Source organism: Enhydra lutris, unplaced genomic scaffold (assembly GCF_002288905.1).
Source record: "Enhydra lutris kenyoni isolate GAN:26980312 unplaced genomic scaffold, ASM228890v2 scaffoldscaffold29, whole genome shotgun sequence".
Lineage (NCBI taxonomy): Eukaryota > Metazoa > Chordata > Mammalia > Carnivora > Mustelidae > Enhydra > Enhydra lutris.
Genome location: NW_019154113.1, coordinates 21251574 through 21272279, shown reverse-complemented (window position 1 = coordinate 21272279; position 20706 = coordinate 21251574). Strand labels below are relative to the sequence as shown.

The window sequence follows — 20706 nt, the reverse complement described above, 5'->3', positions numbered from 1 at the left end:
CGGGCTCTCTACTGGGCAGGGAGCCTGCATCCCCCCCTCCACCCCCTGCCTCTCTGCCTGCCTCTCTGCCTACTTGTGATTTCTGTCTGTCAAGTAAATGAATAAAATATTAAAAAAATATATGCCGTCGACCCATCGAACTAGCCACAAACATCCTGACCAATACTTTGTACCGAGAGTTTCATCTAACCATTCAGCTGCAAGGAATTTATCCTTAGGAGGTAATTCAGAGGATGAGATGGGTTTGGAGGGGTAATCGCAGCAACTGTGTCAGAGGGAAACCCGCCACCAGTCTCGGCGTCCAGCACCGGCAGTTCGCCTATCCTTACATTCAAGTGCGTCACTCAGTCCCCATCATCAAGGATGCGCATGGCGCTGGTGGTGACCAGTTTTATCATACACAGCACATCCTGACCGCAGGTGGACTGGTTCCCAAGTCCTTCGGGTGGTGTGGTTCCTCCCTTCACCCCTACCCCTCCGGACGCTCACACCTGGGCAGAGAGCTGGAGGCGCACACAAGTCTGCAGACGCCCATCTCTGCTGGGAGTTAGGTGTGTCTCAGTAGGTCAAGGTCCTTCGCTGCTATCATGGGTCCCGGAACCCCGTCAGGCAGCATGCGCTCACTCCTGAGAGAATGCTGCTTTGACGGGAGAGGACAGCTATCCTGGGTCATCTCATCCCCTCACGTGTAAGGCTTACGAAGCCAATAGCGGGAATTCCTATGAATAGCACACCCCACGCCGTCCGGCTCCCGTGCCATCTCTTCCCCGAGGCCTCGTCCACCAGGGTTTCCACAGAGAAGACAGCTGTTCTACAGGAGCTGGCCCAGCTAGGTATGTTTCGTGGCGGAGGGCCCGGGCATGGCCCTGCAGCAAAGAGCCCTGTCCCTAGTCCTCACCAACTGCAGAGGGGGATGTAGGTGACAAGCAGTCTACCCTTTTACCCAGTTTTTGGTGTGCAGCCCAGTGGCGTGAAGCTTACTGCACTGTGCAGCCCTCACTCCGTCCGTCTCCGGGACTTTGCCATCATCCCCTACTGAAACCCTGTCCCTCCAGACGCTAGCTCCCCATCCCCCTCCCCCAGACCTGGCAGCCCCCGTTCCTCTTCCTGTCTCCTTGAATTCGACTACCGTAAGTCCCTCACAAAGAAGCAATCAAATCATACACAAGGACCAGAGTATGTGTCCTTTGGTGCCTAGCTGAACTCACGTCCCATGAGGTCGCCAAGGTTGATCCCTGCGGAAACATTTTATCCCTTTTCAAGGCTGAATAGTGTTTGCAGGCATATATGCTACATTGTTTCATTCATTCCCTCATCTGCTGATGGACGCTTGGGTGGTGTGTTGTACCCTTTGGCTAGAGTGAACAGTACTGCTGGGGGCGCGGGGGACAAGTGTCTGTCAGAGACCCCGCTTCTAGGCCTTTTAGGCAAGCACCCAGGAGGGGGATTGCTGGATCTCGAGGTAACTGTTTGATATTTGGAGGAAACACCATATTTGATCTGCAATTCTTTAGCAGGAATCTTGGGGTCTGTGACCCCTTTGAAACTGCAGGGCATACTTTGGAAGTTTTTACTTATGGGCATTTTTCGGGGGAGAGGAAGGTGCACGGTTTCAGCAGCCTCTCCAAAGTCCAGGGATTCGGAAAGATGAAAACCCCTGAGCTACGCAGTAGCCACAGGTTCTTTTAAAACCAGGGTTTTCTACTCCTGAGAACTGAGTGTGGGTTTGGGAGAGACGAAGGAGCTTGGATTTACCTGCAGGTGGGCCCCGGTGGGGTGTGGTTGGGGGGGTCCTGGCAGGTACGGGCTGGAGCGGAAGCCTTCGCAGGCCCAGACTGATCCCTGGGAAGAGCCTTGCGCGCGGAGTCCGGGTGCCATGGCAACTGCGTGACCTGGGACGACAACTCACACGCAGGTAAATCACAGGCACTGAACCTGCCGTCACACCTCCCACCCAGTCTCGGGAGGATCGGGTGAGCTTCTGGGGGTAGAAACGCTTGGCAGGAGGTAACGGGCGCTTGGACCCGCTCATTAGAGGCAGGGCCGGGGTCTGGGTTTAGAACACAACAGAGCATGCTTGCTGAGCTCCGGGTGGAGACAGTCCGTCTAGCCTGCCTGTGCCCTCACCGAACGGCGGCTTAATCAGTACCCTCTGCTCGGTGATTTACCGTCTGGCTGGCCCCGGCTTGCTTACTCTCTGCACTAGCTGGCTCCGTCTTGGTATGCGTGGACGCCAGCCCAGGGCCTCACAGGCAGGCTCACAAACTGTCTCTCCGAATTCCCCACACGCTTCCCTTTTCTGGGCCTCCAGATGCCCCTCAGTGCTGTTGAGTCCATCCAGAACTTTCTGAGCTGGGGCCTGGAGTGGAAGAGACGGGGTGGGGGCAGAGAGGGGATGCTGCTCTGCACGGGCAGAGAGACCAGCTTGGAGGACAGCAGCCCAGGATGTCCGGGGTGGGGTAAGTGGTGTTTAAGATTAGGGATCGCAGAGGAACTTCCGCCAAAGACGCCCTCTTAAAACATTTTAAAAACTTTATCCCAAACAGTGGGTAAAACATATTTTCTTTTCTTTTTTCTTTTCTTTCCTTTCCTTTCTCTTCCTTCTTTCCTTCCTTCCTTCCTTCCTTCCTTCCTTTTTCTTTCTTTCTTTCTTTTCCTTCTTTCTTTCTTTCTTTCTTTCTTTCTTTCTTTCTTTCTTTCTTTCTTTCTTTCTTTTTGAGATTTTATGTATTTGAGAGAGAGAGCACAAAGAGGGAAGCAGCAGCAGACGGAGAAGCAGATTCCTCGCTGAGCAGCGACCTCCTATGGGGGACTTGATCCTGCGACCCTGGGATCTTGATCTGAGCCGATTAACTGACTGAGTCACCCAGGTGTCCCAAAACATATTTTCATAATTTAAGGGGACAATGATTTAATACATAATTTAATACAGGGACAGTGAACACCCGTATTACTATTGAACCTAAGAGGTAGACTGTTAGTGGGTCGTAGAAAACCACTCTCCCTCCAATCTCACGGCCTTTCCTCCTGCACCTGTAGCCGAACCACAGTCCCGATCTTCCTGTTGGTCATTCCGGGCTATCCTTTGGAGTGGGAATGTGTGTGTGTGTGTGTGTGTGTGTGTGTGTGTGTGTGCGCGCGCGCACGCGTGTGCACACACACACACACGTGATCTGGGATTGGGGATATTTAGGTTATCTTCCAGAATTTGCTATTAAACATTTTGGGGGGCGCCTGGATGGCTCAGTCAGTTAAGCGTCTGCCTTCGGCTCAGGTCATAATCTCAGGGTCCTGGGATCGAGCCCCGCATTGGGCTCCCTGCTCAGCGGGGAGCCTGCTTCTCCCTCTCCCTCTGCTGCTCCCCCTGCCTGTGCTGTTCTCCCCACCCGAAACCAAAAACCCACATATTTTTGCACTTCTTGTGATAGGAGAGATTTCTGGTTCCTGCTTCTTAGCCGTGGTTGCACGTTGGCATTAGCTGGGAGGCTCATTAAAGCGACCTCTGTGCCCAACGTGGGGCTTGAATGCATGGCCCCGAGATCAAGCCGGGAGCCCCAGGGAGAGGCTGGGTTTTACAATGCTGATGCAGGGGTGCCACCCCTAGAGATTCCAATCTAACTGTCTGGGGGGCAGCCTGGGCACCTGGAAGCTCCCTGGGAGCTTCCAGTGGGCAAGTCCCTGAAGATTTCAACTCAGTCAGTCCGTGGTGGGCCCAGGGGTGTGTGCTTCTGAGACACTCTCGGTGATGCGGACCCGTGGCCCCAGCTGGACCTCGCTGAGTCAGAAGTGTTGGCTGTTCAGCTTTCCACATAATGCCACGTCACTTCCAAAGTCAGAGCCCCAGCCTCCCTCCCGCCAGCGCTGGACACAAGCCCCAGCCCCTCACACTCGACATCCTGGGACTTTGTGAATTTTTGCCTCAACAGTGGATAGAAGATGTTAATCCCTGATTACTCATGAGCAGAGGCGACTTTTCAGAAACATATGGACCCTTTGTAGGTTCTCCGTTGTGAAATGTCTCCCCGTGACACTCGCCCATTTTTCTGACAGATTTTTATCTTTTCCTTCTTTGCGGGATTGTTACATATCCTGTAACTAATCCTTTACTTATCTCAGATGTTGCAAATACAGCCTCTCTGTACGTTCCTTGCCTTTTTATTCTCTCCATGACCCCCTTTGTGGGACGGATGGTCTCAATTTTACTTGGGTAAGCCCTAAGGGACACTTTTTTTCTTTATTACCCCCTTGATAAGTAGACTCAGACTACATAAGAACACATTTTTCTCAAAACCACAGGAAGAAATTGATAAATGCATCAATCCGATAACACCAGCATCTGGATGGCCTGTGTGTCCCGTTCTGTGCCCAGACGTCATAGACTGTGCCCCAACCCTGTGAGGCTACGCTCCAGCAGCTGGGGCAGCAGGTGATAATAAAAAAATGTGTAGTTCGCCAAAGAGTACCAGGGGCTGGGGAGAAAAGTCCAGCCGGCGGTGAGCCTGCCGTCCAGCCTGAACCAAGCCCCACCTCCAGCCATTCTAAGCCCGTCAGACGTGAGCAGACTTTGTATTCCTGGAAATGGCAGGAAAGGTTTGTTTTGGTGCTCAGCTGCACAGTTATGTTGGGTTTTTCGCACATGCACAGAACAAGGTCTGGAAACTGTCGGATCAAGGAACCAGATAGCGCCTGTGGCTACCTTCCCCATCCCCAGAGGCAGAGGGAACTGAGCTCTGTTAACTGGTGCACGGGGCCTTGTTCCTGTGGGGGAAAATCTGCCAGGAATTTATAATAAATGATATTAGTCCAGAGGTGAGAAAATGTTTTCTTTCTTTTTTTAAAAAACATCTTATTCATTTATTTGACACAAAAAGACACAGCGAGAGAGGGAACACAAGCAGGGGAGTGGGAGAGGGAGAAGCAGGCTTCCCGCTGGGCAGGGAGCCCGATGTGGGGCTCGATCCCAGGACCCGGGGATCATGACCTGAGCCGAAGGCAGATGTTTAACGACTGAGCCACCCAGAAGATATTTTCTTTATAGGGTCAGATAGGAAATATTTTCATGCATTGGTTTGGGAATGAAACACAACTGATCAACCACATTAAGAGGAGGAGAATTTGCCAGACAGGGTTGGGCGAACGGCAGCCCACACGCCGAATCTGGTCCCCCACCTGCTTTCATAAATCAGGCTTGACGGGAACACGGCACATACCCTCACACTCATGTCTTCCGTGTCTTCAGGGCGACTGGGCAGCTGGAGAGCCCACAGAGCTGAGAATATTTTCATCAACTCCCCAGAGTAATTTAAGGGAAGGCAAACAGAAAGGACAAGCTGACCGAGCTGGGCACTCGCCTTCTGCGCCACCTGCTAGCCCCTTAAAGATGACCTCTGTCCTCCCAGTTCAAGACTCAGGGGGGTTCTCCGAAAAAGAGGACCCTTCGGGGCAAAATTAAGGGTCACTAGAAAAAATACAATAGCATAGGAATTCTTTCAACCAGATCTCATCTGTCAAGCTGGGTCATGGACAGAGTTCACTCATCCAACCGCCGTTCTTCCTTCCACACCGTTTAAGACCCCAAACGCTCTGCTGAGCTTGGCTCTGAAGACACCAAGTCCCTATCCTCTTGAAGCTTATATTCTCGGTGGGAAAACAGACCAAAAATAGGTCAACAAATAAAAATAATCTGGTCATGGTATGTGTCATGAAGGAAACAAGAAACACACCGCAGACGTGAGTAAGGGAATCAAGCATTTAGGTTTCCGAGGGGGTGAAGGGGGCATGGTTCGGTGTCCACCGGTCGGGCGTGTTGTCCCGAACTTGAACATTCTTGCCGCCGGCTCCTAGCTGTGGGTCACAGGGATGCCACTGCCCTCCTCTGTGTCTCCGTGTCCTCATCCAGAAAAAACAGATGGTTTAGTACTTCCCTCGTAACGTGAATGTGAGGTTGAGAAAAGCTTAGAACAGACTGAGCTCCCCGCAGACACTCGCTGTTAGCATTGAGAGAGAGTATTAGGGAAAAGCCTCTTGGGAGCATATGGGGAAACGTCACCATTTACCCTTCTACGTCCTGCAATTCTTATTTGCTGTGGCTGTGATTAATAACAGTTTTACAAACCCATTTACCAAATCCTTATCCTCGGTATTTTACTGTTAAGCATTTTTTAAACCAGCAAATGAGCCAGATCCCATCGTGCTAGAGCAGGGGTTCTCAAAGTGTGGTCTCTGGGCCAGAGAGGCAGCCTCACCTGGGAACTCATTAGAAGTGCAAATTCTTGGTACCCAGCCAAGACAGGCTGAATAGGAAACCTGGCAGGGGAGCGGGGGGTGGGGCGTTTGGGGGGTGGGCAGGGGGGCGGGAGCTCAGTAGTCTGTTTTAACAAGCCCTATGGGTGATCTGACTCGATTCATGTTAACATTTGAAAATCTCTGAGCTAGGTTATTTGACACGGAAATGAGAAAGGGGTCCTATTGAGAATAGTTCCTCTACTCCCTGTTCAAGAAAAGACCTACCGTTTTTGGCCACGGTAACCAGTAACCAGGAGCACAGGGTTAAAGCCGTCGCAGTCCACCAGGGACAGCTTCCTTCAGGTAGTACACGGCTCCCGAAGGCCGGCCAGTCGGCAAGAGACTTGAGCCACGGGACTGAGCTTCCTTTGCAACAAGGTCACTTAATCCCTGAAAACTCCCACTGAGAAGAATCCACATATCCGAGCACCCCACTTCCCAGATCAGCATCTGCTGTGTGCGTGGCTTAGCCAGGGACGGATCCAGCTTTTTGTCTCGGATAGAGGGTGATGACGTCTTCCTTCAACGCCCCATCCAAGCAGTTGGATTTAGTCCAGGTGCCAACACCCATTGACTCCCACAGACGTTGTGAATGTGGGGGGGCAGGGGCAGGTGAGGCAATGCGGAGAAGACTGGAAGTGGCATCCTGGAGAGGCAGGCACATTTTTACGACACGTCCACACAGCTCGTGGGCCACAGGAAGCACATCGGCAGCCCTGAGGGGTCAGGCATTTGGTCTACAGCATCGGGATGGGTCCAGCCCTTTCCTTTCTGTTCGAGAGGCCATGCAAGGGAAGGGACTTGCTCAAGGACCAGAGACTGACTTAGTGGCGGGTGAGACACAGCCCACTCCGTCACGGGTGCACTCTCGGTACTTTGGGAAAGAAGGCAAAGGTTTTGTGGCCTCATAAAAAGTCTTGGATGTGCTTAGTATGTTGCCATAGAAACCACGAGGGATGCTGTTGTAGCAAATGTACTTCTGGTTGTCTAGGAATCACACGAGTATTTAAACAGGGTGGTTTATATATAATTTTGATGCTGGAACTTTCTCTTTGGGCGTATTGTATACATCTCTAGGGAGAAATGTTATTTATTGACTTGGGGGTCTACTGAATATTCCCTCAGTCTGTCCTTGCACTAGTCTGGGGACAGAGAGATGGGTGAGGCACGTCCGTGCCACGAAGCTCACAGCCAGGGGGGACGCAGAGAAGAGAGGGTCACGCACCTGCTGTGCTCCCAGCACAGACTTCCCTACAAGCCTCCAGGATGACTCGGGGTGGGAGCGATCAGGAAAGAGATCCCCATGGCAGTGACCTCCGTCCTGAGTCGTGAAGGGAGCCTTCGTGTTTTCCGTGCAGAAGAGGGACAAGGAGGCCTTTCTGAGCAGCGGTGCCCTTGATCTCCTGAAACGCAGTCGTGGATCTTTGGGGAAAGATCCCCAGCATGTAGGGATTGAAGACAAACCGTGTTTGCTGTGTCCGCCCACTGTCAATGCACTCTCGTGCGCGGGTGTGACGACGAGGTCGTCGGAGGGCGTTCAGTCCGCGGACGGTGCGGGAGCGTCTGCTCCTCTGCCGAGACGCTGTCCTAGGCGCGAGGGGGCAGGGGGGACACGGTTAGTAAAATGACTGTATTTCTGACATTCATACTCCCGCGGTAGAGGGACAACTGAGAAAGGGAAAAGAAGGAAAATAAATCAGGGTAAGAGGATGGGCTGGGAGGGAGGGTGATGGAGACTAAGTGTGTAAGAGGACGGAAAAAAACCTTCTCGCACGTGATTTTTGAGTGAACACCTGACTGAAGTCCTGGACGGGGTCTCGCAGAATCCTGGGGGAGGGGCAGCCTGTGTGAAGGGCGCTTTGGGCAGAAGGAACAGCCAGGACAGGGGCGCTCGGGCTGGAGCGTACTTGGTGCACTGAGCAAACAGGGAGACAGGGGGAGAGCTGACGGAGTGGCGCGGAGACCGACTCTGGTCCCAGCAGCGTCCATTCCCCAGATTTTGCCGCAAGTGAGAAGTCAGTCGGAGCGTTGGGAGCGGAGCGGGATCATCTGCTCTGGAAGGAAAGCTCCAGCTGTCATTTCTTTGTAATGCTGCTTTTCTTTTTGAAACTGCGATAAAGTACAGACAGCACAAAGGTCACCATCTCAACCATTTTCAAGTGGGGAGCTGACAGCGTCGAGTATGTTCACCTCGGTGTTCAAACGACATCCAGAACTTTGTAATCTTGCAGAATGGAAACTCTCTGTCTGTTCAACACCAGCTCCCCCTTCCCCGTCTTCCCAGGCCCTGGCAGCCACTTTCCGGTTTCGACCCTTAAATCTGTTGACTCTTAGGTACCTCATGGAAGAGGACACATAGAGTATTCGTCTTTCCGTGGCTGGCTTATTCCCCTGAGCGTCATGTCCTCAAGGTTGTTGCACGTTGTGGCAGGAGTCAGGATTTCCTTCCTTTTAAGACTGAGTACATTTCATCGTATGCCTATACCCCGTCTTGAGTGTCCATTTGTCAGCTGATGGTACTCGGGTAGTTCCCACCTTTCGGCTACTGTGAATAATGCTGCAGTGCCCAGGAACGCACAAATACCTCTTCATACCCTGCTTTCAACTCATTTGGATATATCGCCAGAAGTGGGATTGCTGGATTATATGGTAGTTCTGTTTTTATTTTTTTAAGATTTTATTTAGTTATTTGAGAGAGAGAATGAGAGATGGAGCACACGCAGGAGGAGAAGGGGAGGGGCAGAGGGAGAGGGAGAAGCAGACTCCCAGTCAAACAGGGAACCAGGGGCGCCTGGGTGGCTCAGTGGGTTAAGCCTCTGCCTTCAGCTCAGGTCATGATCTCAGGGTCCTGGGATCGAGCCCTGCATCTGACTCTCGGCTCAGCGGGGAGCCTGCTTCCTCCTCTCTGTCTGCCTCTCTGCCTACTTGTGATCTCTGTCTGTCAAATAAATAAATAAAATATATAAAAAAAAATCAAACAGGGAACCAGATTCGGGACTTGGTCCCAGGACCCCAGGATCATGGACCTGAACCTAAGGCAGACGCTTCACTGACTGAGCCACCCAGGCATCCCCGGTTTTTAGTTTTTGTAAGAATGCCATATTATTTTCCATGGTGCCTCCATCATTTTATACTCTCACCAGTAGGGCACCATCTCTCCACATCCTCGTCAGCGCCGGTATTTTCCGTGTTTTTGTTTTGTTTTGTTTTGATAGTAGATGTCCTAGTGAGTGTGAGGTGCTAGCTCATTGTGGTTTTGATTAACATTTCCCCCATGATGAGTGACGGGGCGCATCTTTTCACGGCTTGTCGACTATCTGGATGTCTTCTTTGCATAAACCTACCATGGGTCATTGGCACACCAGGACACTGTCTAATATCACGCGGACTTAGCCCCCCCCCCGCCATGTTAATTCTCTCGTAACATCTACTCACATCAGTGTTCAGCTGGGCCAGAAACAGAAGCAATGAAAACTAAACCTCCAATGAAATTTCTTTACCATGTTGGCAGTGGGTTAATAAACAACAGTCCTGGGCCTTAGGACTCGGGGAAACAGGCCCTCTCCTGTGTAGATCGGTGGTGTGGAGAAGGGTCTAACTTTCCTAGAGGGTAACTTGGCTGTAAGTTGGTGCGAATCTAAATTTCTCCCAGAGAAATAATGAGAGAGAGAGAAGTGCAAATATGTTCAAAATCACTGCCTTATTTAGAACACTGGAATCAAGAATGGGGGGGTTGATTATATAAATTATGTCCGTATTAAGAATGGTATGCTGCTTGAAACTAATGTTGAAAGAGACTTAAGGCTAGGGGAAGTAGGGGCTCCTGGCTGGCTCAGTGGGTAGAGTGTGCCATTCTTGGTCCCAGGGTCGAGAGCTGGAGCCTAATGCTGGGTGTAGAATTTACTTAAAAAAAAAAAAAAAAAAAGTCTTGGGGAAGTGTTTATGGTATACTATTATGTGAAAGAAAAGGCTTAGTATTATATGTGACCTGATATTTTTGCCATTTAAATAATTATTTGCTTTTTCCCCTGGGTAATAAATTCACCCTTCGTTCAAAAATCAAAAGGTACAAACACTCATACAAGGAAAAGTGTATTTCCTATTCTTGTCTTCCATCTTCCTACACCCACCAAAACCACCACCAGAGCAGACAGGAAACCATGCTGTTAGTTTGTTTTGGATCATTCTAGAGGATTCCTCAAGCATCTATAAGTGAATGCAAACAGATGTTCTTTCTCCCTTCTCCTTTTGTCCAAATTTTAGCTTGCCATATACATTGCTTTACACTTGAATTTTTAATTATTTTATGTACATATTTATACTCATTCATTCGTTTATTTTTAAGATTTTTATTTGAGAGTGAGAGAGAGAGAGAGAGAGAGAGCACGAGTGGGGGGAGGGGCAGAGGGAGAAGCAGACTCCCGCTGAGCAGGGAACCCAAAATGGGGCTCCGTCTGAGACCCTGGGGTCATGACCGGAGCCAAAACCAGATGCTTCACCAACTGAACCACCCTGGTAAATAAATAAATTAAATGAAGGTAAATAAATTAAATAAATAAAGTTTTATTTATTTAAACAATCTCTATACCCAACGTGGGGCTCAAACTCATGACCCCAAAATCAAGAATCACATGCTCTTCCTGCCAGATGCCCCTGGTTGTTTTTTTTTTTATTTTAGTATACAAAATGTATCCTTATCCTTTTAAAAAAAAATAGTTGCATAGTATTCCATTGTGCAGATGTAACATAATTTAATTAGCTCTATTAGTTGCGTTTTGGCTGTTCCCAGTCCGGTACTGTTACAAGTAGAGCTGCAGTAGAACTCTGTCCGTGTCATTTCACACGTTGTGCAAATACATCCATAGGGTTAATTCCTGGGAGTGGAATTGCTGAGTCAAATGTAATGTACGTTTTCCTAAATCTTGGCAAACCGCCCTCAGAGACTGTACCAGTTTAAGCTTTCCCGAGCGATGTCTGAGGCCAGGGTCCATCCGTCTTCCACCCTCACCAGATCCCCACCCCCCAACAAAGGCAATATCACCAAACTTCTGGAGTTTTGCCAGTCCAATATTTCCGCGTAGCCTTAATTTGCATTTCTGTGTTTATGTGCAAAGTGGAGCCTCTTTTCGAATGTGTATGAACCCCTTGGGTTTCTGTTCCCATGAACTCCATGTATATTATTTTAATTAAAAATGCTTCTGCGGGGACGCCTGGGTGGCTCAGTCTGTTAAGCGTCTGCCTTCGGCTCGGGTCATGATCCCAGGGTCCTGGGATCGAGTCCCGCATCGGGCTCCTTGCTCAGTGGGGAGCCTGCTTCTCTCTCTCTCTGCCTGCTTGTGCTCTCGTTCTCTCTCTCTCTGATGAATAAATAAATATCTTTAAAAAAAATGCTTCTGCGTATCCATTCACTCACAATGTCAATGCCTCCTACCTACGGACTCTGGGCAGGATGCCGTAGGGGCTATTGTAGGTGAAAAGAAGCGAGTCCTGCTCCTGCTCCTGCTCTCCGGGACGTGCAAGCTGGTGGAGAAGGATTGTGAGCTAAACAAGGAACTGCTTACAGAGAAGTTAGCCTCGTGCATTCGCGCATCTGGGTAACGTCTCTGTGGAGTATTTCTCTGTCGGCTGCAACTTAGCAGACGACCCTTGGGCAGCCGTGATTTTATTCCTTTGCACTTTTCTGTATTTTTCAAATTTTTGGTAATATACACACATTAGGTTCGCAATGAAGTGACCTTTCCTCTGTCCATTTTCTGAATTTTCCAACTTGTGTTTCCCCCCCCCACTGCAAGGCACATGCATAATCTTTGCACTCAGGAAAAAGCAATACATGATGGGAAAACATCACCTCTGGCACACAAGTATGTCAGATAGTTAAAAAAAAAAAAAAAGACACAAGAAGGAATGTTCCTTCTCTACGGCAAGGATGAGTTTGGAGAAGGAGATGGAGAAACCCACGTTTAGAGCTTGCAAGCGGTTGGCCCCTGCTCTAAGACTTCCCGTCCCAAATTCCAGCACAGACCTCCACTCACCAGAAAAATTCAGGACTTGTGTCTTCTTGGCTGGGCCACCTCCTGTGCAAGCAACAGAACAGGAACTGAGCCACTGTTCGTCCTGGAAATCGGGCCCCAGGACGCAGGCTGGGAGTTTCCCTTTCTCCCAAACCAGCTTCAGGCTTGGTGTCCGAGGGCGACCCCTGTTGGTGGAATTTAGGCACACCCGTGGCTGGCGAGCCTCTTCTCCCAGGGTGGGGACTGACGCCTGATGTTGGTTTGATTTTTCAGCAGGGTCTGCGGGAAGCCTTGCCGCGAACAGCCCACTCACTCCATCCTCCCGCTGCGTTCTCATTCCCATCTCCCCACGCGCCCCCCTATTCCGGTCTGCCTGCCCTTTTCCTGGGAAAACCTCGTCTGGAGGCTTGGGGGATGGAGCTGCAGGTGTGGCCAGCCTTTTGGACGCCTCGCAGGAGGCTGCCGTGAGCCCAGGGACGGGCTTTGCTGGTCAGCAGGTAGACGGTGGGTGGTGACCCCCGCTCTGAGGGGCAGGCTTGCGCCCCACCAGCCCCCCAAGGATGCCAGACTTGGGCATTCGCGGGAGCCGTGAGTGCACAGGCCGTTCTGTCTGCAGGATGGGCTGAGGGCCGCATCTCATGTCCACCTGGGGCAGGCGGCGGAGGCAAGAGCCGGCTTGGAGGAAGGGCAGGCTTTCTGGGCAGAGCAGCATGGTTTCCTCTGTCTGGACACTCTCCCCGGGGAATTCTGATAAGAACCAGAAAACCGATCCTGTCCTTCTCAAGCCGCTGCTCTGTCTACACCTGCAAAAGCCCACGCATTGAGGCAAGTCTGGGTAGGCACGTCACCAGAACCAGTTGGCCGACACTGGGCCCCAGAGGGTCACCTGGCACATGGCATCCGTCACAGGCCCAGTGAGCGCCGATGGAGCTCCGTCCGAGTCTGATTTCTGACATGTGGAGCCTGTTTGCCATCCGTCAGCCTCACTTTCTCCCCAGGGCATTGGCCCGAGATAAAAAAAAAAGCCGGATACCAGAGGAATGTGCTGGGTATTTCTGCACTTCAAGAACACATGACTAAGTCATTCCCTGAGCGCATCACCCGACAAGGGTCTTTCTTTACTGTTTAGTGTCTCGGTGCCTGGGCAGCAGGTCGACTCTCTGCTGATGGGAGTGGGGGGGAATCTCCCCCGTAGCTCTTCGTGCTCCAAGCAAGGCTGATTCAAAGCTGACCTTTCTCTGTGTGGCCGGATGCTCAGCCTCCTCCCGGTGTTTGTGAGTCCTGGTGTCTGGGGTTCCTCCTTAAGAAAGGAAAGGAACCAGAAATTATGGTGTGGTGGGGAGGGGACATAGGTGGTTCCAGCTAAGCTTGCTGGAAAGGAGAGGTGGGCAAGGGGTGCTTGCCACAGCATCCGGCTGGGGCTTTCAAGAAGTCAAGGAAGGGCTGAGGGTTCTAACTGAGCCCAGTGAGGGTCAAGACCAGCTCTCTGGGAAGGGCCTGGGGAGGAATGCAGGCCTTCCTTAGTTTAGCCAAAGAGTCAGGGCTCTGTCCCAGCCCCGAGCGCAGGAACAGGCTCCAGCAGCTTCTGCCTGACTGTCGCTTGGCAGTGGGTTCGTGTGGCTGGTGTGTGCCGCCTTACAATGAGGACCTTGCCTGCAGAGCTGGTTCTCGCAGGGTGCTGGCTGGAAGGGAAAAGAGAAGCACACTCTGGGGGCTCCAGCTAGCGGGGGAGGGTTGAGTCATCAACTCCAAAAAAGTGGACAGGAGGAAGAACTTGTATCACAGCCCCCATCTTACAAACAATAAGCAGAGACCCCGGGAAGGGCAGTGGGTGACACTGGCCCCCTAGCAAGTTAGTGGCGGGGGGAGGCAGGCTCCCACCGAGCAGAGAGCCCAATGCGGGGCTCGATTCCAGGACCTTGTGATCACGACCTGAGCCAAAGGCAGAGGCTTAACCCACTGAGCCACCCAGGCGCCCCTCACAGGCTCTTTCTACTTGCCCTGTTTCCTCAGGAAGGGGACAGTCTGCATCATACTTGTTTGCTCTGATCCTTGAGGACCTTGGTCTGTGTAGTTAGAAGGACGCGGGAAGGATAGTAACTCATTGGGCACCTACTGTGTGCTGTGTATCTGTACTATCGCCACCTCATTTCCACTGTCCCCCCAGTCCCGGCAGGAAGCCTCATAGAACCCATTTCCCTGATGAGGACACTGACCCCCAGAGGGGTAAGGCCTGTGTCTGCAGCCACATGACCTGGGGTGTCTGACCGGTTTCAAATGAAGTTTTCTTTGAACGTGTTGCCCTCAGACAAACACCGGGTTGCCGACGCCAGGATCTTTCCAAGGCCACTCTTTTTTGTTAAGTTAAAAAAAACCAAGAAACAAAAAACAACCCCCCCCAAGATCCTGAGACTTAACAGCCCTGAGCCCCTTGTCGCGGCCACTCCAGCAGACGCAGGAGTTTTCCCTCGGCCGCCGATCCCCGGGAGCGGGGTCGTACGCCCGCCAGGCTCCCCAGCCCCTCGCGGCCGAGAACCCGCGCCGGCAGCTCCCTGCCCCTGGGCTCCAGCGCCCTCACCCGGCCGCGGCGCTCGGCTGTTCGCGCTCCCCGGCTCGGCGGGCTCGGGTCTGCGCCTCCCAGAGCGGCCGCCAGAGCCCGCCCGGGGCCGGTCGGGCGAGGGGCGGTCGGCCGGGGGCGGGCGTCTGGGGCCCCGGGGAGGAGCCAGCCCGGCCGGCGCGGCGCCCAGAGCCGCCAAGCGCTATAAAAGCCGCCGCTCGGGCGGACGCCGGGGAGCGCGAGCCGAGCGCGGCGCGGGCCAGTGTGACCGGGCGGGCGCGAGAGGCCGGGGGCATCGGGGCAGAGCGCGGCCGCGCGCGGAACCCCACGTCTTCAGACGAGCCACCCCTCTGCCGCCCGCATCCCCGGAGCTCGCGGAGCCCGTCGCTGTGCCCCCGGATCGCCCGGGCCGCCGCGCTCCTGGCCCGCGGGACGTGCCGCCGTCTCCGCTCCCGACCGCGAGGTAAGAGGGCCGGGCCGGCGCGCCAGGCTGCCCGACTGCCCGAGCCTCGGTGGGGAAGGAAGGGCGCGGGGCCGCCGCCTCCACCGGCCACGGGCGAACGGTACCCATTCTCGGCTTCTGGCGGTCTGTCCGCTCTGCTCTGCGGTCCGCCTCTGTCTGTCTGTCCGGGCGTCTGTTGATGGGCACACGCCCCTGTCACTGTCCTCTGGGAGGTTTCGCCGAGATCCTGAGATCTTTTGCAAGCAGCAGGTGCCAGGGGCGCCGGTGTTCCCGGAGCGCGTCCCAATCTGAGTGTGTGTGCGTCGGGGGGGTGGACCCTGCTTTCCGTAGAGGCCCCCACTTCTCAGTGGCTGAGGGAGGGGGGTCTCGCGCTCGGGACTGTGGCTTGCGGACGAGAGACCGCTCTGAGGGTCAGGTCGCGGAGTCGCGGAGTCCCGCGGACGGAGAGCGGGCTCACACTGTGCGCCAGTGGGCGTGCGCCTGGCAACAGGTCTGCGCCCCGCTGCTCGGGCCTCGGCACCGGCTTCCTTCTGGTTTCGCCTCCGCCTCCCGCTGCCCCCCGCTCCCGCACTCCCGCGAGCGCCGGGCTCCCAGCGTTGTGCCGGCGCCGGGCGCGCGGTGTGTGTGTGGGGGTGTGTGCAATTAAATGTTAAAAGACACCACGGCCCCTGTTGATGTTTAGACTGAGTCTCCAAACCCGGCATTGCTGGGAGAGGGTTCGGTGGTGCCTGGCGAGGGACCTCGGCTCCCAGAAGGGTTAAATTAGGTTAAAGACCTGGCGGAGTGCAGAGTGCCAGCCAGGGCTGTGGCCAGGTCTCCAGCTCGCTGCTCGGGGAACGAGGGCCAGAGACCTCCTGGAACGGACCCGGAGGCACGCATGTGCTCTTGAGAAAGGAACTCAGTGAGCCCAAGGTCGTCAGCCACAGACTCTCAGCTCTCAGCGACCGCCGCCGGTCCCCAAGGGTCGAACACCACCACCGCCGTCCCAGGCGCGCCTCCAGCAGCCGGCTTTGAGGTCCTGAGTCTCGCTCGGCGCAGCCAACGTTGCCCACAGGTGAGAACTCTCTTTTGAAAGTAATCTTTTGATGTATGAGCCAGTGCTGGCTGCAGCCCCAACCCCGGAGACGGTGAACCTGGGAGCGAGCCTCTCCATTCCGGCGGTCTGGAGAGCGCCTGGGGGGCTGGAAGCCCGCGGCTTTGCGTGTCCAGGCGCGGCGCCACCATGGACAGCTCCCAGCCACTTCCTCCACTCCGGGTCCGCGGTCCTGGGTCTCGTGCATTCCAGACTCCAGGTGTTGGGGTGCAGGACAGAAGGAGAGGGACAGCTAGTTTTTGAAAGCCCATTGCAGCCTGTCCCAAGGTCACATGAACCTCTCAGGAGAATAAAGGAGGCTGTGGTTGGTGACTGGGTCCTAGGCCGACTTGCAGCTGAGCTCGGAACAGGATCTCTGGCGTGGTGTGTGGCGGGAGGGGGTCCCCGGCTTTGCTGTAACACCGTGAGCCCCTTCAGAAGTGTTCTAATGTGTGACTCCTGAGCATCTGACTGAGGCAGTGAGATCAGGCCAGACCTAATTAGGGACTGTTCGGACTGCTTCTCCGTACACAGCATGAGCCATGCTACCTTTTATCAGATTATTTGGTAAATTTGGTGGTGGGAAGAGATATTACTTTCAGAGTCACAGAGACAGGATGGAGAAGAATCCAATAGAACAAGTTATCGATAATGTGTTTGGATTCATTTGCAAAAACACCTATGCTGTTTTCTGATCCTGATTGCCTTCTCCATGGTGTAGAACACTCTTACAGAAGCTCCCAAAGGTTCCTCTTGGGCCCAGTTGATGCTTTTTCAAGTTGGTTGCTTGGAAACAGGGAGGCGAGAACCTGTAGGGGTTCCTCTGTGCACATCTCCTTTCCCTGATAAGATATGGCCCGGGCTGGGGTTTCCCTTTAGCCCTCTATGCTCATACAGAAGTGTGTATCTTCCTCTGTTTTAAAATGTCTAAGGTCTGATTCTGGGTGTGACTGCTGGAGGTCCTTGGGAGTGGAAACAATCAAGCATCTTCTTTTTTGAGACAGCACGTGTGTGTGGAAGTCACTAGAGCATGGTGCCTGTTCCTTATACCTTAGGAGCACACGCTTTCCTGGCAGGGTTGTTAATGAGAACTAAAGTGGCCCAATATAAAGCACTTAGCTCCTCGCTGAGCACGCAGAATGCTCTTAAAATGGTAGCCATTACAGGTATTTGTAACAGACAGCTGTGCGTTTCTTTTGAAGCCCCAGCCGTCCGCTAACCAGCAACTGCTTGACAGGGACTCCATCTCCCGCTCCGTGTCTGTGTTGGAGAACCATCCGGAAGCCATGACAGTGCTGAAGCTGATGACTGTGTTAACAGAAACGGTGTACAGAGATACATGGGAGAATTTGGGGGAGATAAATCGGGCCCCTGTGTTTCTCACCTGCCGCACTTGGAAGTAAGATAAAGTAAGTTGTTTTCAAAATATTATCATTGCCCTCCAGATTCGAGGATTAATTCTCCCTGAGCCTTCTTTCAAGAGAAGGCAGGCTCTTCCAAAAGCCCTCCTAGTCTTGCTGGGGGAGGGAAGGGATTTTTCTTGGGTCCGGATGGGGAGTGGCTCCATGGTCCCCATTCCTGGGTTGCTGCGAGCTGGACGGAGGGTTTGCTGTGCGGGGCAGCGCCTTGTGGGGTCCTTGCCATGTAGGAAGCCACACAGCCATTCACGGAGGAGCCCAGCTTGGCTGTGACGTCCTGACTAGGACACAGCTCTGCCTGGAGCGCTGGCCACTTACTTGGTCCCAGCTGGATTGGAAGATTCCCTCCAGCTCTGCATTTGGGGTTCCGTCCGGTGAAAATCACTAATACCATGCTGTTTGGATAATGGAATCATAATGCGCCTAATCTCACACTTGGAATTTTTTTCCCCCCAAAAAGTGTGTATGGGCACGTGGGCGTGTGTTTCCGCCAGTTTCACATTCTAGTGGTTTTAGATTTTTTCATCTTTTTTTTTTTCTCCTTAGTAGATCAGAATTCATCTTAGCTCCCTCCATCTCAAAGGCGTGGAGCTCAAGGATGCAGTACAGACGCTGGGAGTCTTCCTGTGAGTTCCATCTCCCCGGTGGTGTGAATGGAGCAGGAGGCTGGACCCGGCTGACCTTGAAGCCCTGGCTCTCTCCCCCGGACTTCACCCAGCACATGCCGCTTTCTGGTAGGAACACAACTGACCTCCAGAGCACTGCTGGAGTCAGGGCAAGTGGGGGGAGGGCCTGGCACAGGAACTAGCAGGGGGCCATCTGCGGGCCCCGGGGCACTCTCTCTGTCCTGCAGCGGCGTCTGAGTCTCTGGGACAGGCCTGTGCGATGGCACGAGTGGCGATCAGGAGAGGGACAGCAGAATGAGAGGGGAGCGTTCAGTTATGCTCAGCCTTCTGGGAACCCCGCCGCCGGAGTGACCCCCCATATGGTCTCAGCAGAGCTGCAGGCATTGTAGAAGAAACGCATTTGTAGTTCTAGCTCCAGAGAGACATGCAAGTGTGTGGGATGGGTTCTTATGAGGAATGGAGTTATGTGTGTGGGCTGCTTCCGTAAGACCCCATATCCGTGAGGGGTTATCTGGCAACATCGTTCTTTCCACACAACAGCAGATACCCAGATACCCGATCTCGTCTGTGTAATGCATCGGTTGTCTCCTAGTGCTGGATTTTTCCTGTTGTGTGGACGGTGGAAGGATTGTGTATCTTGCTCTCTTATATCTGGTCAGGTTAGGAGGAGTTAGGAGTGGCTGTAGGTACAGAGGGACACTTCTCAGTGCTGAGTGTCTTCTCGACCAGTCTCCCTTGGGCCCCGAGCCTCCTTTCCCGAGAGCCTGGCCCATGGAAACTTGGTGGAACTGGGCAGGCCTTGGCTGGCTACGGCAGTGACTCAGATCACTATCTGTACCTCCGCCCCAGCCCACTCCCCGCAGGGGCAGTCCTCACCTCTCTGGTTGTTTCCTCTGCCTCTTTCCTTGGCCTCTGTCTCCTCTCGTGCCAGGCTTTGTTCAAACTTGGCTCTTCAGAAGGGAGGCTGCCTGCAGAGAAATGTCATCAAATATACATTTGCTTTCTGCTCAGTTCCCTCCGTGCCAGGAAACACACTTCCCCACCCAGAGAGAGAGGAGCTGCCCTTTTCCTCTTCCCCTGATGCTTTCAAGGGCCCCTCTCCAGGCTCAGTGTGGCTCCAAGCACACAGGTCCAGCCTCCCCTTCCCAGCCCCTGTGAGTGTCTGAGCCCTGGGGAGCACAGCGGCCACCCCTGCCCCCTGGGACTCTGTGGGAGGAGGTTTCTCTCTCTCCAGCCCCGACAGTCTGGCTCCTGCATTGGGAAACTGCTGAGGTGTTATCTTTGAATCTCCTGCAAGGACAGACACGTGACGGATTTAGCTATAACTTTGGGTTTAAAGTGCTTTGACCAGACAACTGCTTTTGAAAACCCCTGTGTGCTTCTCTCAGCTGTCCCTGTCCAAGAGCTTAGCCGTTAGGCATTTTGTGTTATGGGGAAGGCGAGTCGGGAAGCTGGTCCCTCTGTGGTGTAAAGGATCCGGGCCAGACTACTGCCTCTCCTGATCGTGGACGTCGTCGCAGTGGGGATGCCCGGGGAGCCCACTGCACTGTTTGAGCCTGTCTAGGGACCGGAGCTCCTGCTGAGGGCTCTGAGGCCTGGGCCCCAGACTGAATAAGAGGCAGTGGCCAGCGCCCCGTTGAGTAGATTTGAATATGCAAACGTGTGTGTGGGGGAGATGGTGTTAAGACGCAAACTCTGATTGGCCGGGAGGTGGGGCGGGGTGGGCCCAAGGGTCTGCATCTCCAACCAGCTCCCAGGGGATGCTGCGGGTCCACTGAGGCCTTGGGAGGCTCCGGGGGCTATAACCTAGCTCTGCTCTTCCTGGTGGGTTTTAAGTCCGTTTCTTGTGTCTGTCTGAGTGCATGCGGTCCAGCGGGCCTGTGTCCTCCTAATGACCTTATGATGACCCTTCAAATTCTTGGAGGTAATTATTGTTGCTGGCAAACTGTCTTATCAGTAGACTAAATATCTGGACCCCTTTGAGTCCCCATTTTCCCTGTCCTAATAAATTTTCCAGCTCTCTGAATCGAGTTACTTTTAAGTGCAAGACCATTGTGCAAATGGCAATTTATCTCTGCCTGGCAGAGACGTCTGACTGTAATTTTGCGGGCATTAAGAGATCACTTGGGGAGTCTCATCTCACTCGGGTTCCAGACACAGAGAATGCTTGTTTACATTTAGACAATTGACTTGACTCCGAGGATCACAGCTTTTTTTTTTTAACCTAAAAATGAAACGCAAACCTCCGTTATCTTCCCCAGCCCCCCTCCCTGT

At 53.3% G+C, this 20706-nt stretch overlaps 1 protein-coding gene across 3 annotated transcripts in view; it reads left to right on the top strand.

The window, feature by feature from the left end:
• Positions 1-15212: 15212 nt before the first annotated feature.
• Positions 15213-20706, top strand: part of LOC111152634 (cell migration inducing hyaluronan binding protein) — a 127130-nt gene continuing 121636 nt past the window's right edge. For 2 of the 3 annotated variants that reach the window (XM_022511171.1, XM_022511170.1), the window contains exon 1: positions 15213-15316. The gene's annotated coding sequence lies outside the window, so the exon portion shown is untranslated. Of the gene's footprint in view, positions 15317-15545; positions 16371-17625; positions 17798-18352; positions 18541-20706 lie in introns of those variants that run through there. The other variant, XM_022511169.1, reaches the window with a different exon arrangement.